We start from the raw sequence: 15,615 nt of genomic DNA, 5'->3' as shown, positions 1-15,615 counted from the left end.
CCAGAGGGGGCGCTGCCCTTACAGTCTTCTCCAGAGGGGGCGCTGCCCTTACAGTCTGCTCCAGAGGGGGTCCTGTCCCTCCTGTCTGCTCCAGAAGAGTTGCCTGTCCATGCGGTTCAGCCCGAGTTGCCTGTCCATGCGGTTCAGCCCGAGTTGCCTGTCCATGCGGTTCAGCCCGAGTTACCACTTGGTGCCGTCTGCTCTGAGGCTTCTCACAGCGCTGTCTGCTCTGAGGCTTCTCACAGCGCTGTCTGCTCTGAGGCTTCTCACAGCGCTGTCTGCTCTGAGGCTTCTCACAGCGCTGTCTGCTCTGAGGCTTCTCACAGAGCTGTCTGCTCTGAGGCTTCTCACAGCTCTGTTCCCCCCAAGGCTTCTCACAGTGCTGTCCCTTCCGAGGCTTCTCACAGCACTGTCCCCTTCTAGTCTGCCGCCCAGTCCGGGCCTGCCGCCAAGTCTGCCGCCCAGTCCGGGCCTGCCGCCAAGTCTGCCGCCCAGTCCGGGCCTGCCGCCAAGTCTGCCGCCCAGTCCGGGCCTGCCGCCAAGTCTGCCGCCCAGTCCGGGCCTGCCGCCAAGTCTGCCGCCCAGGGTGGGTCTGCTGCCAAGTCGTCTGCCAGGTCCGAGCCATCTGTTGCTGAGGGTGCTAAGTCTGAGCCGTTGCCTTTCTTTGAGCACATTTCCCAACTTTGTGCCCTTCTGAAATTTGCTGCCTCTTATATGCCCTCCATACCAGAGCTTGTTAACAACCCTAAGGGACGGGTACTGTTCCTTATTTCGTATTTTAAAGGAGAAGCTTTGGAATGGGCAAATCCATTTATTGAAACCCAAGATCCCATCCTGTTTGACTTACAACGGTTTGTTGAGGAAGTAATCAAAAAGTTTTCTCCAACCCCTGCAGTGCCATCCTGTGGGTCACCTGTGCTTTCAGCAACACTACCCGGCACTACAGTCCGAGAACTACCCTTGTGCTCCACCCAGTTGGCGCAGGTTCCAACTCTAAGGAAGTCCCATAAGAGAGGAGAACGTAGGAAAAGAGATGGTTCTGCAGTGCTTGAACTGGCAGCTGGCATGGCCTCCTTTGCCCTTTTACCCATGGACGAGGACTTTTCTGCCGGGCCCCCAATTCTGGACTATGATTCCGATGAACTCAGACATTTCTGGTAATTGGGCGTCTGGAATCCGCCCTTAAGGGAGGGGGTACTGTCACGATCTGCCTGCAGCATACTGCTTTGCATGGCAGCTCCTAACCTGGACTATCAGACTTTACTATTTTGTGTTCATTTTGTGTCTTTGCAGCAGTACTTCTGCTCATCAGAGGTGCTGCTATTGTGCCTGTTGTGCTCCTAGTACCTTAGGAGTTAACACTGTTCACTAATTATTCCATGCACCTGGGTGTGTCTCATTCCCCTTATATATACCTGTCACTCCCAGCACACATTGCTGGTTATTGATGTCATATCCTGTGGTTACACCCTGTGATTCTTCCTCCTGCATTGTTCCTGTGATTCTACTGCATTAGGATCTCATCATTCATTCTGCTGATCTGTTTCATATGTGAACCTGGGACTTACCTGTGCATTTCCCTGTATATGCTGCCTGGAATCTTCCCTCACCTTCCATTTACCTGCAACTGCTGAATATCTGGTATTTCTGCAAACTTATGATTTCATCACCTGTTTAAATTTGCCAGCAATAAACATCGTTTGTTTCTTCACCTAATCATGGCTCTTTAGCTGTATTTCTACGTTGTATCGTGACATTAGCTTTTCCCTCATCCACCTGTTGACTGAGCTTATTGTACTCCGCTCGCCATTTTTGGACCATTCAGAGATCCAACATCTTTTCTTTACAGAAAGCTGAAAGATTCTTGCCCTGTGAGTCCTCCAAAATTGCTTTCTTATACTCAACGGTATAGCTCTTCCTTTTTGCACTCATGTCTGGGGGGTCAAAACAGACAGGATAAGAAATAAAATGATGACTGTTATGCCTCTTCAGTCCTGCTTTTTCCCACATCATGCCCCTTCAGTCCTGCTTTTTTTCATATCATGCCCCTTCAGTCCTGCTTTTTTTTCATATCATGCCCCCTCAGTCCTGCTTTTTTTTCATAACATGCCCCCTCAGTCCTGCTTTTTTTTCATAACATGCCCCCTCAGTCCTGCTTTTCTTCATATCATGCCCCCTCAGTCCTGATTTTTTTCATATCATGCCCCCTCAGTCCTGCTCTTTTTCATATCATGCCCCCTCAGTCCTGCTTTTTTTTCATATCATGCCCCCTCAGTCTTGCTTTTTTTTTCATATCATGCCCCCTCAGTCTTGCTTTTTTTTCATATCATGCCCCCTCAGTCTTTTTTTTAATACTTTACTTACCGTTTCTTTCCTCCTCTTTCCTTCTTTTCTGTTCTCTTCTCCGCGGCGCTGCTACGAATGACGCTGGCACGCACGGGGGAGGGTTCGAGACAATGAGCACTGGCTGCAGCTGTGATTGGATGCCACAGCGGCATCCATTTTATGCAGGGAGGCGGAGTTGGGGCCATGGATTGAAGCGCAGGGACCAGGCAAAATGAAGATTAAGGTAGGGCTTATTTACGGGGTAGGTCTTATTTTGGAGCATAAAGGAAAACCGGGAGTAGGGCTTATTATCGGGGTAGGTCTAATTATCGGGGAAACACTGTAGATACGGTCTGTAATTATGACTCAAAGCCCTGTGTTTCCTAGCAAGCACATGGCTTTCAGGTTCAAACAAAGAACTTACTGTGGAGCCATATATGAGAGACAGTTTCTTTGGTTAGAATGCTCTGGCTTACAGCCAGTTCATATCTTACTCTGCGCATGTAAACAGCAGTGGAATGCTAGCATCCATTATGCGTGGCTCAAGCTCCACCCACCGTGACTGCGTCATCAGCGGCGATATAGGAGCTCCTTCACAGTTCCCAAAAAGGCAGGACAAAGATCCTGGCTGCTGGGACAGCCGGTATGTTCCCCGCAATCCAGACTGTCCTGCCTAAAACAGGACAAGTAGGAGAGCATAATGGTTAGACCAACCCTATATTGCTGGCATGTAGCAGACATTAGTCAAATATAACAAAGGAGCAATACATTTCTCTATTTTATATTAAGTCTGTTGCAGGGGTGGATCTAGAGAATATTTGTACCCGGGGCGATGTAGGGGGGGGGGGATTTAGGCCCCACCCCCTTTTCGACATCTGAGGCTGCCGGCGGCTGCACACTGTGTGCAGGTCCGTTCAGCAGTGACAGGCAGGGACAGTGTGCTCCCCGGATGCTCTGATTGTGTTTAAAACACAATCAGAGCACCCGGGCAGCACACTGTCCCTGCCTGTCACGGCTGGACGGACCTGCACACAGTGTGCAGCCGTCGGCAGCCTAAGATGTTAGAAATGGGCGGGGCCTAAATCCCCCCCCCCCTAAATCGCCCTGGGTACAGTAGTTTTCTAGATCCGCCCCTGTTTCCAGACAATACTGAAACAACCCTTGTACTTGAAGTACATAATTCTTAGGTCTTGTGGTAACATAGTATCATGTAGCAGTGACTAAATTGTATGTTTTTGTGCATCACTATTTTAATCTCTCACTTCTCACTTGTAATTCAGTCCTCATAAAATTTATCTGTTTCTGGAGGTTAAGTTATTGGGAGTTTCACAGCGAACAGGAAATAGATGTAGGTAAAGGAGAAGCATTTTCCATGCACTTTAAGCACCAGCCTGCCTGCCTGCAATGGAAAGCTCTATTGTTACCAGACACCAGTGACTCTATTATTCATTCCTCTGTGGAGATAAAACATGTACAAATTGCAACAGAAACAGAACACAATATAATATATAAAATCAATTCTAAATGCTAGTAGGTCAGAATAACCTAAGAATTTCTCATATATATATATATATATATATATATATATATATATATATATATATATATATATACTGTACATCTAAACCATTATAATGAGGATGGAAAAAAGATTGTTGAATATGATAAACCAAAACTTTGATTAATACTAAAAATCACTAAATAATAACTTTCCAGACGATGAGTTCCTACACTGTTATGAGGCAGCCACCTCTAGCAAATGTACATTTAGTAACAGGCCGCTTATGGCTCAGTGTCAATATTGTTTGCACTGCTCTATGAGGAGTCACTACAACTCCAAAACCCCTGGAATAGCAGAGTAGTATAGCATAAGGCAACACATGATATCAAAGAACAGGGCCAGGCTGCGTGTGAGAGAGAAGATGAACCTGCATTGGGTAGTATTAGGCTTCGGGTGCAAGTCCAGCAAGGACAATTCTTTTTCCTGCTTTAAAGTATTGATAGGAGAACTGTGTTTTCAATATGAAGTCGGCATCTGCTCACCACAGCCAAGAACAGTCATTTCTTTTCATCGCTTGCTACCCAGACCCCAGGAAATTGATCCCTTTACTGCCGCTGTAGGAGCCTTCCGTACTCCAGTGTGCCGCTTTGCTTTCTGGACTCCCAGGAGGCATTTGAATCCAGCAGGCACCATTGCAAGTCCCCTATGGTGCCGCTATACTGCGGCTGGTGGCTGGGGCTACAATGTAGTGGCTACATGCTTTCTCCAGAATCAACTCCTGTTCCAGGGATGACGCTGAATCCAACCAGAACCACCAGGGATGATGCTGCCAGTGGAGTCCTTATCCCCTCTGTAACATCAGAGTAAAGCAAAATATTTACTTTTATTATATATACATTTTTGAACACCTTCCTATATGGCACATTTTCCATTTTTGAACAATGGTGCAATTTAACCCTTACGGTGAAGCAGCGCTGGACAGTAACTCTTCCTGTGCCAGCCATTTTCTACATGTCTGCAGCACGTACAGAGTATGGGAATAACCTAGTCACTCTCCTTTCCCCTCTTATCTGTGCGGGTCACCAAAGGACAGTTTCCCCACAATTTTCCTGCAGTTTCTGGGGTTACTGGGGGTTAACAGGTGGATCCAGCTCTTCCTGCCTGGACAGTTCATCCACATTGTTTTGGGCCTTTGCTTGCTTGTGAACAATATGAAAGCCATATTTCTGAAGTGAAAGGATCCAGCACAGAGTCTGCCATTCTTCCCCGAGGTGTGTTGCAGCCACTTTAAAGGATTGTGATCAGTGACCACAGTGAATTGCTGGCCATACAAGTTGGGCTGAAAATTTTTGACAGCTCACACAATTGCCAAACATTTTTGTAGCATACACCACCTCCTGGTTCAGCAGTTTTCTGCTTAAATAGGCAAAAGGGTGCTCTTGTGTATATGGCCCTCCTGGCTGTATACTTCTCCAAGTTCAGGGCCTCTTTCAGTGAATGAAATGCCAGCTTACAAGCAGGTGTCCAGTCTGCTACATTAGGGATTGGCATCTTACTGAGGTCCATTTTACCTTCACTACAGCAGTAAAGTCAGGGACAATTCATGTTCAGTACCCTACAGTCCCTAAGAATGCTAGTACCTCTTTGTTACGGGCGGGGGCAAGTCTCGGATTGCCTCTACCTTCGCTGGTTCTTGTCTAACCCTTAACCCTCCCACACTATGCTCCCCTTACTGCACCTCTGACATCCCTACTTGGCACTTATCTGCCCTAATTGTCAGATCTGCCTACCAAATCTTCCCTAACAACTGCTCCAGGTCTTACTGAAAATGGCACTGTTAAACCTTCAAACCCTTCCCGTAAGTCATTGACCAGGAGCTGGAAGGACGCTGTGTTTAATCCAAAACGGTGTGCAGAAGGAACATGAGCATGCTGAAGTGAGGTGTTGAACTCCAACCGTGTCTGAACCTCTGCAAAGATTCCTTATTGAAGTTGCTCTGGCCAACTCATTTAACAAACTAATACAGATCAGGAGATAGACATGAGGTATAGTCACATAACCTTGGATTCATCATCTCATGTACCTCTCTGTATATATTTTCCTACTCTTATGGTGAGACCTGGTAAGTGGGTTGCCTAATTGGCCTGTGCTCACATGGTACATCACAAAGAAAATCCATCTGGGCTTTCTACTGAACTGAGCCTCAGAGGACCTCAACCAAACACTCTCCACTCAGGACTCTGATGGTTTCTGACAGCTCCCAGGGACAGGGTGGAGCAGTGGCTGGGTAGAAGCACCAGGGTGTGTGGGCACTTGCTTAGTGCGGCGGGGTTGAACTGAAGAATGGTGTTCCACTATTCGTATAGTCCTTTTGGGCTGGCTGTTAGATTGTTAGTTCTGCCAGTGTGGCTTATCTGCCACATATTGGTCCACCAGCTGGCAGCTTCTTCCATTGTAGTGGGTTTCTGACCCAGCGCCTATTACTTCACCTCCAGTGGACAACGGCAGTGAAATTCCTCCCTGCAGATCAAGTCCATTATCTCATCCAGGGTTTAGGTGTCGAATCCATCCGTCCAGTTCACCATAAACTGCCACAAGTGGTTGGTGAATTCTTTGAGGAATTCAAGGAATTTGTAAACCCCAAAACTTCTACCTGTAGGTCTCCATGGTAGGCCTCCACTGCATGTCCTTCTACTGTATTTTACCCATTCCCTCCTGGGCAAATCTTGGAGTTTACAGGTCAATTCAAATACCTGCAAATGTCTGTCAATATCTCCAATACTGTGCTCAAACTTGGTAAAGTGAGGGGCTCAACGGGCTCTGCAGATTGTGGTACCTCCTTTATTACCTTCTGGATATCAAGCATCCATTCCTCCAGAGTCGCCTTGTCCCCTAAGATTGCCAAATGCATCTTGGGGGGCACTATTGGGCTAGTAGTTTAAAAATAAAAATCTTAATTTCTAATTAGTGATAATTTAAAGATTGTTGTTGTTCGTTCAATTTAGCTGTTCCTTGCCCGCCACAGGTAACACCCTTTGTTTCTGTTAGATTCTTATATTACAAATTCATTAACAGTTTCATATCTGTAGCTCTATCCTCATAGTTATTTGTCCTATGGAAGTGTACAGTGGAAATGTTACATTGTTATTCCCAAAACAAATCAAGAGCAACTTGCTAGATCTGTGGGGGAAATTTGATTAAGGTAGATCCTTATAAAGCTCCAGACAGACTTTATATTCTTTACATAAATAATTAGCAAGAGCTTAATATGAATCTGCTACAATATTATGAGAATCCAGACACCTCCGCCAATGCACAAATAGGAGTTGGGAACCTATAAATTAAATTTTGTAAAAAAAAAAAAAAGTACAATTTACCATCAGATCTGAAAATGTGATGTGTCAAACAAGACATACTGTATGTGTGAAAATGAATCCCATGGAAATCAAGTGGTGAAAGTATATAATTAAACAAATCTCATATAGGTAGTTAAGTAGCAGATATAGATGGTTAGGCAGAAACAGTTTTACAATAAAACTATTTTTTACTGTGGAAAAGCCACATAATGGGTAATCTGGTGTCAGTGACCTCATCAGGCATACAACCTTTCTCATCTGGTTCAGTTAATACAGAATTACGGGCCTGATTCATTAAAGATCTTAACTTGAGAAACTTCTTATTTCAGTCTCCTAGACAAAACCATGTAACAATGCAAGGAGTGCAAATTAGTATTCTGTTTTGCACATAAGTTAAATACTGACTGTTTTTTCATGTAGCACACAAATACTTGATAGCTTATTTGTACACTGAAATCTAAAGTTGATATTTGTGTGCTACATGAAAAAACAGTCAGTATTTAACTTATGTGCAAAACAGAATACTAATTTGCACTCCTTGCATTGTTACATGGTTTTGTCTAGGAGACTGAAATAAGAAGTTTCTCAAGTTAAGATCCTTAATGAATCGGGCCCTATTTTATTAAATCTAGTAGCAGGAACTTTTACAAGTATTATATTTTGGCATCTTCGTTTAACAAGGAGATGGGTCTATACGAGTCAGTTAGTTGCATCCTTGCCAAAACAATAAGAGCTTATAGAATCTGGCACAATTAAATAAATAAAAATAACAGCAGTAAAATAAACATTTAGGTGCCTTGAGGCAAGTATCTCAAGGTGTAAATAATACCGCACTTTATGCAAGCTGTCCAGCCCTGGAGCGCTGCTGGGAGGAAAGCTATTAATAACATCCAACATTTCTTCCAGCTGGATAGGAAAATCTAGAGAGGTTCTGTGAACAGGATGTAATGAGGATACAGCGAATGCAGCCACATACTTCGAAAACTCACCATCTATAGAGAAAACAATGGCAAGCTCGACATAATATATAGTTTCTCAACAAAGTGTTATCAGGGATAACACTAAAATTAAAGGTCTCATCTAATTAATAAGAAGTATCATTGTGAAAGAGTTTTCTTATGTTTAATGAACAATGATCACTGGGTAGACCCTTTAGGGCACAATTAGTGCAGCTTGCTGATTAATGTGCATTCCAGATCGCAGCAATTATATAACTGTATTTCTACCAGTCCCGATCCCCAGCTCTTAGATCCCAATCAGATAGTCATCGACAATAGCAGTCAGTTGGGCCTGTATACATGTAGAAGTGTGCAGCCAATTTGGTCTAAAACAATCTCACTGGCTGTTGGATTCATATGATAGCTCATAGGGTTCTATTTATAAGTGCTGATGCATAGGCACACCAGATATATATATATATATATATATATATATATATATATATATATATATATATATATATATATATATATATATATATATATATATATATATATATATATGTTAGTTTTTTTCTAAGTAATGAGAGGGGCTGTACATCAAATTTGCCATTTTAGTGAGTTCTGAGCAGAGAATGCAGCAAAAGCAGAAGGTTTGGTGCTAAGTGACTGCAACATTAAGATATTCAGACACAGTAGCCCTGCAAAAATATTCTTTTTAAATTTTTTCTGTTGAGGCTGCAATTGTAATGAACACTCACAAGTTGGGCTGGATCAAACATCAACATGTTAGATACTGTTGCATTTATCCCAAGAAGAATTAATAATTGTAACAATAAATTCAATAACAAAAAGAAGGAAAGACTATTATTTTTGTTTATATATTGACTAACACTTGCGATAGCCTGCTTGTAAGGCGCCGCACGGCGGCCGCCCGCCCGTCTGCATAGCACGTCTGGTTGCCTAGCAACCAGACGCGTCACTTCCCCTTCCGCCCGGCCAGCTACAGACCTGAAAGCGTTCCCGTTGCTAGGCAACAGGACGCTGCATGAAGATAGCGCTACGGCGCTAAAGGATGACAAGCGCTACGGCGCTGGAGTAATGACAGCACTACTAGTGCTGAGGGCATTGGCTAGCAGCACTATTTAAGCCTCTCTGACCCCACCTCCTGTGCCAGAGTTTCAGGTCCTTTCCTGTCCTCCAGTGTTCCTGTGATTATCTATTTCCTGACCTTTTCCTTCCTCCAGTTTATTGCCGTTTGCCTGTGACCATTGTGACCTGGATTGCCTTAACTACCCTTTTGGATCTCCCTTTGTACCTCGCTGTCAGAACGTTATCGACCCGGCTTGACTCACTACCCCTTCGGATTCTCCTTGTGTACCTGCATTGCCCGCACCGTTGCCGAATCGGCCTGTCTGACATTCCTCTCGTACTTCGCTATCTGACTCGTGGAAGGACCGCGACCTGCGTGTTTCCTGCAGCCAAGCCCATACCTCCTTGCGGGGGTCCCTGGTGAACACCAGGGGCACGTTTGACTCCGCACCTTCCTCCGAGTAGTGCCAACGATAGCAGGTACGCTATACTAGTCGTGACACTGCTCAGTGAAGTTCCAGAACAACTTTGAGCGGTGAAATTTAGCAACAAGAGTGGTAGGCTCACTAGTGTGATTTTTAGTCAGAGTCTACTCTTAAAGGACTAATTAGTAGCAGCAGTATATTGCAATTATTATTTTCAATTAGTCTTTTCCTCTTATTTATACATATTCTAAAAGTTGAAAGCACACAGGACACCGTATGGATCTTTAAACTTACACCATTCTGCACCCCTTTTTGTTTTCCATTTTGTAAATCAAGTAAAAATAAATCGCAAATGAAAACGGACTAGTGGGCATTTTCATCAAAAGAAAAAGAAAATAACATAGGACAAAAAGAAAAATTATTGCATTGTCAAAAGTATGATTCAGTGAAAAAAAAAATTAAACCCATGTAAAGAAAATGTAAGCCTGTGGGGGGTATTCAATTAGCCGCAAAGTGTCTCCAGAACGTCCATGAGACACTTTGCGGCGGAGATTTCTGTTAAATTTTTACCGTAATTGCCAGTATTGTGCACAGCACTATGTCCGCTCAACACATCGCCGGCAATTGAATTTCCCCCTGTGAATGGGAAATGTTTTCTTGCTATATTGACAAATGTTCCATTGATTTGTAAAATGAGGTCAGTTTTACCCACATTGGACCTAATTTAGAGTCGGGCGCAAAGTTCGTTTTAGGCGCATCTAACCAAAAGACACTACCACGCATGTGCAGAAAGCACCAAATCCACCTGCATCTTGGACGCAATTAACACTTGCGACTCACTACGAGAGAATGGGAGGAACTCGGAATTGTGAAGGCGTGACCATGTAAATACATCCTAGTCGCAGTGAGGCGCAGACGCAACACACGTCAAAACAGGGCTAAAGCTGTGCGGCAGTAATTAGGTGGCGCAAGCAGTTAGCTAGCTGCAGGAACTGCTCACAGCTCGGTAGGGTATTAAGAGTGGGACACAATTGGGGTTGCTTGCCACTAGTAATAACCTACAAGCTGCGGCACACTCCCACTCCTACACTTCTTAAACGGACTTTGCGTCCGACTCTAAATGGGGTCCATTATCTTTAGCCATAGGGATTTCCCCATCAAAAATGTTGGATAATGCTTAAACTACATAAAAAAACATTATATTCTACAATAATATTGCTTCAAAACACTGCTCACATTCATAAATAGGCAAACTGTGTCTCCATAATTGATTTTACGGTCGGTTTTCCCAACTCCCTGGAAGGTTTATAAATAGGCGAAAGTGGTATTAACGATATTTATAGAGAAAATTTTTAGAACTTAAATCATAGTTGCCTACTCTCCCTAAATGTCCGGGAGACTCCCGAATTTTTGGGAGTTCTCCCGGACTCCCGAGAGAGCAGGCAAAAATCCCGGATCCCGAAGTCGCCGCTGTTGAAAATGGCGGGGGGCGGGGCTAAACGTGACATTTGTGGCGCACCACGTGAGGCCACGCCCCCTCGACGGACCCCCTCCCGGACAGCTGCCTCTTAAAGTTGGCAAGTATGACTTAAATATCACACTTTTATTAATATACACATATATACTATCCTGATAGTATCCAGCATGTTTTGTAGTATGTATTCTCACATTGAGCTACTCTATTCCTTGCAGTATCTTATAAAAGCCCTTCTTTTGCTCCCTTTAGTGCAAACATTGAGCGGCTCATTGATAAAATGTAGTTTTATTACCATCTACCTAGGCAAAAATAAACTGAACTCTACAGATTATATTTTATTTGTTCAGTTCTGAGAACTGTGGAAATTTTACCTTCATAGTTAATCATATTTAATTTTTATGATAATCTACAATTGTTTAACATATTTAAAAATATATTGTGTTTTCAATAGAATGCATTGGTCTATATAAAACATGCATTTGCCCACCTTCAAAGGAAATTTGGTTATGTGTTAATTGTCTATCTCAAACATCAAAGAAGAGGAGCAGATTTGATGTGCTTTTACATGTTATATCCTACAGGCACTGCCTGCATTTTCCATGTTTTAATATCATAAACATAAAATATAGAATACTACTGATTTTCTTCAAAAATGTCATGTTGCATTGGGGAATTTAAGTTACTTTCTGTCTTCACCCATGATAAAGGCATTTCCATGTTAACTGAACATGCCACTTAATATTTCAAGTTGTGTAAGTGGGACACTTGTAGGAAAGCCCTCTTCGTACTGCAACGTTTATTATGATTATCAGCAGACGACTGAATAGCAGCTGGATGTTTGTGGCTAAAGAGGTCACACTGGGATTGGATATGAGCATTACATGATTGGCTCACATACTACCCTCAGATGACTTCTTCAGCCAGATACCTTCCACCGCTGACCAGTCCCCTGGCTGCAATAGGATAAATGCTGTGATGTACCTGTAGGTTGCACTCTTTCATTGTTTCACAGTAGGGATTTATTAAATCCATAATTTAGTATGTGGCTGTATTTCTAATCAAATAGGTATTGGTGAGCACCTAATACTTGACCAATCCTGAATCTTCTTTAAAACCATTAAAATTTGCCTAACCCCCAAACCCTGAAATTAATAGCTCCCTAGTTTATAGCTATATAGACACACCATTACATACTTTCAGACGTACAAATTATAAAACAAAACACAACTTACCATACTCAACTCTCAGCTACAAAAGAGGGATAATTTGGAGGAAAAATCAGACGGGATTTGAATAAAAAAGGGTATTGAGAGATAGCTAAGGGGCATGATTTTGTAATAGTAATTTGAAAGCATAGTATTAACTTAAAGCTACTATACAGTTATGAGTACTACAAGCTGTCCATAGTTCTTCAATAGACCTATATTGAGTTAAACTAGGGCCACCCACATCCTTTTTCTGTATAGGGGCAGGTATATTATATTGGAGAAGAGTTATTGTAAGAACGTTCCTCTTTACTTTCAGAAATTGGGCCTCATTGGAGGATTACAAGATTAACACCTCTCTTCTTTGCAAAGGCACACATATACATATATTGTAACAAAAGGAGGCATTTAGCTGGCAATATGCAGAGAAAGCAGGGAAGTAGAGTAAAACATTGGCACAGTTATGTACCTAGATGGAGATTAAACCAGGTAAAAACATATGTGTAGTAAAAGTTGGTTTACTTACAAGATTTAAAAAGCTGCTTCCTCTCAGCAAACAGACAGGGTGTGTCTTAGTCTAAACAGAGCCAGGGATGGGCGTTTCCTTTTAAAGAGAAGGTGGGTGTGTCACCTGCCCATCAAGCTAGGCCTGTGGGAGGAGTGTCAGGTATAAAACCCTGCTTGTTTCATTGTTCAGGGAGATCAACGCTGGGATAGCTGGCTGATCTTGACAGAGAGCTGGACTATGTATAGTAGGGATGAGCGCGCTCGGATTTCTGAAATCCGAGCCCACCCGAACGTTGCGGATCCGAGTCGGATCCGAGACAGATCCGGGTATTGGCGCCAAATTCAAAAGTGAAACTGAGGCTCTGACTCATAATCCCGTTGTCGGATCTCGCGATACTCGGATCCTATAAATTCCCCGCTAGTCGCCGCCATCTTCACTCGGGCATTGATCAGGGTAGAGGGAGGGTGTGTTAGGTGGTCCTCTGTGCTGTTTAGTTCTGTGCTGTTTAGTTCTGTGCTGTTTAGTTCTGTGCTGTTTAGTTCTGTGCTGTGCTGTGCTGTGCTGTGCTGTGCTGTGCTGTGCTGTGCTGTGTTCTGCAGTATCAGTCCAGTGGTGCTGTGTGCTGTGCTCTGTCCTTCTGAGGTCAGTGGTGCTGCTGGGTCCTGTGCTGTGTCCTGTTCAGTCCAGTGGTGCTGTGTCCTGTGCTCTGTGCTTCTAAGGGCATAGTTATTTCCCCAATATTCCCCTGTGTTTAAAAAAATAAAAAAAAGTTTTTTTAAAAAATACCAAAAACTACTTTAATATTTTTTAATTACCACAAAATTTTCACAACCAATCCTGCAGTATAAGCCCATTGGTACTGCAATATTACCAAGTTCACACATTCAGCAGTAAAAGTCCAGTGGTACTGCAATATTACAAAGTTTACACATTCTGCAGTATCAGTCCAGTGGTGCTGTGTCCTGTGCTCTGTCCTGCTGAGTTCCGTAGTGCTGCTGGGTCCTGTGCCGTGTCCTGTTCAGTCCAGTGGTGCTGTGTCCTGTGCTCTGTGCTTCTAAGGGCATAGTTATTTCCCCACTATTCCCAAGTGTTTAAAAAATTAAAAAAAAGTTATAAAAAAAAATACAAAAAAATAATTTAATTTTTTTTTAATTACAACAAAAATTTGCAAAACCAATTCTGCAGTATAAGGAACGGCTTAGGCCCTGTCCCGTGTTCATGACTAGTGGTCCAACTTCACCCAAGGATCAAAGCCCTCCTCCCCCCCCCTACAAAAAATTTAAGAGAGTTATGCTGTCAGCAACAACAACAAAACAGCAAAGAACTCTGCCTTCTAAACAGATGACATCACAAATCCCCAAGGCGAGTCCAAGGGTGTTGTTGGTTGTGAACCCTGACCTTCCCATCACTGTACGGGAAGAGGTGACTCCATCCAGCATTTGCAGCACGCCCTCTGCATATGCTGGAAGGATCACCCACAGTCCAGTTACAGATTTGGCTAATGAAGGTGTGAATGTTGTGCACTGGGAGGAGGATATTGATGTAGCTGGCGCTGAGGAGGATGTTGATGATTATGATGCAGACAGATACCAAATTGCATTTCTCAATTTCTATTTATATTCTAGATTATATAACGGCTGAAAAGTTTTCTGTTTTACTCCTAGTGGAGAGGGGATCTGATGCAGACAGATACCAAACTGCCTTTGTCCATTTCTTTGTATATTTGAATTGCTAGTTCTACAGTCTATGCAGGCTGCTTTATTTATATTCAACTACAAGTGTAGGGCGGGGGGGGGGGGCATAGATAGCCACCAAAGTAACGTGGTCCATTTAATTTCACTTTCTAGCTCCACAGTCTGTGCAGCCTGCTTTTTTTTATCTTCAAAGTATTTATATTTACAAGCCTTGCAATCTAAATTAACTAGAGGTAGTGACGTGGTAGAACTCCAAAAGGCAGTTTGGAAGCCCCTGTACAAACTGGCTCTATTTTTTAACTGAGTTGTCCCCCCTCCAGTGTGTACTCGGAAAGAGTTTTTAGTGCAGCGGGGAACCTGGTCAGTGAGCGGCGAAGGAGGTTGCTTCCTCACAACGTTGAAAAAATGATGTTTATAAAAATGAATAATCAATTCCTCAATGAAGTACAGCACTGCCCTCCAGACAGTACAGAGGGACTGTGGTTGTGGAGTCCAGCGGGGACGAATTGATAATGTGTGAGGAGGAGGAAGTACACACTGTAGGGGGAGAGGAATCAGAGGTTGAGGATAAGGACGACATCTTTCCTCAGTAGAGCCTGTTTAGTTTGTACAGGGAGAGATGAATAGTTTTATTGGTGTGGGGGCCCAAACAAACCAATCATTTCAGCCACAGTTGTTTGGTAGGCCCTGTCGCTGAAATGATTGGTTTGTTAAAGTGTGCATGTCCTATTTCAACAACATAAGGGTGGGTGGGAGGGCCCAAGGACAATTCCATCTTGCAACTTTTTTTTTGGCATTATGTGACCATTCAACAGTCGTTTGCCATGTTCAAAAAGTAAAAGAAAATGCCAACAAATTCAATAAATTAAATCAAAAGTTAAATGCCCTGTCATTATTTAAAACAAGAGGTTTTGACGTGCTAGAATTAGTGTAGTGTTAAGATGTTATAAACACTACACTTGGAAATTGGAGGAGGTAATGTGGCCCCGGTATCAAATTGGGTACCGGGGCCACCACACTACGCAGTCAAGATACTTGTTTGGTGGAATTCAGACCAGTTGAGGGTTTTATTATTATATTGTGTGGACCACTCT

The 15,615-nt window shown here is 43.2% G+C and overlaps 1 protein-coding gene across 3 annotated transcripts in view; it reads left to right on the top strand.

Moving 5' to 3' along the window:
* The window catches only part of HECW1 (HECT, C2 and WW domain containing E3 ubiquitin protein ligase 1), a 328,294-nt gene that overhangs the window by 146,885 nt on the left and 165,794 nt on the right, over window positions 1-15,615 (top strand). The window lies entirely within an intron of this gene.

Source organism: Mixophyes fleayi, chromosome 5 (genome assembly GCF_038048845.1).
Source record: "Mixophyes fleayi isolate aMixFle1 chromosome 5, aMixFle1.hap1, whole genome shotgun sequence".
Lineage (NCBI taxonomy): Eukaryota > Metazoa > Chordata > Amphibia > Anura > Limnodynastidae > Mixophyes > Mixophyes fleayi.
Note: the sequence above shows the minus strand (reverse complement) of the source record. Positions and strands in the feature narration are given on the sequence as shown.